Source organism: Schistocerca gregaria, chromosome 6 (genome assembly GCF_023897955.1).
Source record: "Schistocerca gregaria isolate iqSchGreg1 chromosome 6, iqSchGreg1.2, whole genome shotgun sequence".
Classification (NCBI taxonomy): domain Eukaryota; kingdom Metazoa; phylum Arthropoda; class Insecta; order Orthoptera; family Acrididae; genus Schistocerca; species Schistocerca gregaria.
In genome coordinates, this window is record NC_064925.1 from 563,166,876 (window position 1) to 563,168,507 (window position 1,632).

The window sequence follows — 1,632 nt, forward strand, 5'->3', positions numbered from 1 at the left end:
TCAAGATTCCTGCGTGTTTGGGCCCGATGGCGCGTTTCAGTTTTTGCAAAATTTCCACGTACTGCTGTGCATTAATTGTGGCGCCATTTTCCAGAAAGTCAATGAGCAGCGGATCCTCGCAGTCAAAGAAAAATGTCGGCGTGCCTACAGAAGTTTCATTGGAAAGCATTACACATCCTCCATATGATCCCCATTTCTCCCAGTGCGATTTCCATGTTTTTCCAGGCTTGAGAATGACATTCGTGACCGCCAGTTTGTTTCGGATGAAGAGATGCATGCCTGGATACAACTGCAAGCATTTCACCATGAAGGCTTTGACGGTCACGTCTGACAGTGGGAGAAGTGTATTAACATTTATGGCGATTACTTTGGAAATAATAAACGTTGTCTTACTTTTCTCGATCTGTTTCGTTTTCATTTGCTTGTCCCTTGTAGCAGTATCATTCATATAACCGACGCCGAAAATGTGACATGAGAGAGAGAGACACAGGCTGAATTTCATTTATTTTTATTTTTTGCAACGTGAAAAACTGCACTCTTATATATCACTGTGAGGGAACCAGGTATGACATTTGACTGTTGACTATGACAACGGAAAATAATTTACTTAATATAGTCAACACTGAAGACTCATAGTGGAGGTAAATAAAGACCATGTATAGAGCTTAAAAACTGTACAGAATCAGATTTTTCGCTAACGTAACTCAAAGGGTCAGTTGGAAGGATTAGGTGGTACAATTATCCACTAGTATGAAACTTGCTGGTAGATTAAAACTGTGTGCCGGACCCAGACTCGAACTCGGGACCTTTGCCTTTCGCGGGCAAGTGCTCTACCCGCGAAAGGCAAAGGTCCCGTGTTCGAGTCTCGGTCCGACACACAGTTTTAATCTGCCACCAAGTTTCATATCAGCGCACACTCCGCTGAAGAGTGAAAATATCATTCTGTATCCACTAGTAGCTCTGCGCACATTGTTCATACGTCTTTGTGTCTTTGCAGAATCCTTAGTCTGTCATCATCCTCAAGACGGATATCAGCATAAATGCTGATCTTAAAATTATTTAACGTATTTCCTGCATTTAAGCTTTGGTCTACGTCTTCAATCCTCCCCCCCCCCCCGCCCCCCCCCCCCCCCCCTCAGTATCCAAATTACCCATTCATTGACATCTCAGGATGTGTTCCATTGTGTCCCATTAGTGAAGTTGTGCCTTAAAGATCTTTTCTCACCTCCTTCATTAGCTGCTCGATCAACACATCTAATCTTCGGCATTTTCCTGTAGTACCACATTTCAAGCTTCTGTTCTGTTGTATGTACTGTTTATTGTCCACTTGTCACTTCTGTGTAGTGCTACACTGCAAGTAAATACTTTCAGAAATAACTTCGTAAAATTGAAATTTACATTTGATGTTCATGTTAGAACCTCTTTTCAAGACACAATCAATTCCTTTCAAGTGATCTTCCATGTACTTTGCCGTCTCTAACAGCATTGAAATGTCATTGGCAAACCTCAAAATTATTCTCTCTTCTTCCTGAACTTTAATTCCTTTTCCAAATTTCTCCACAATTCCCATTACTACTTGCTCAATATGCAGATTTAATAACACAGGGAGTATGATGTAATCATGTCCCACTC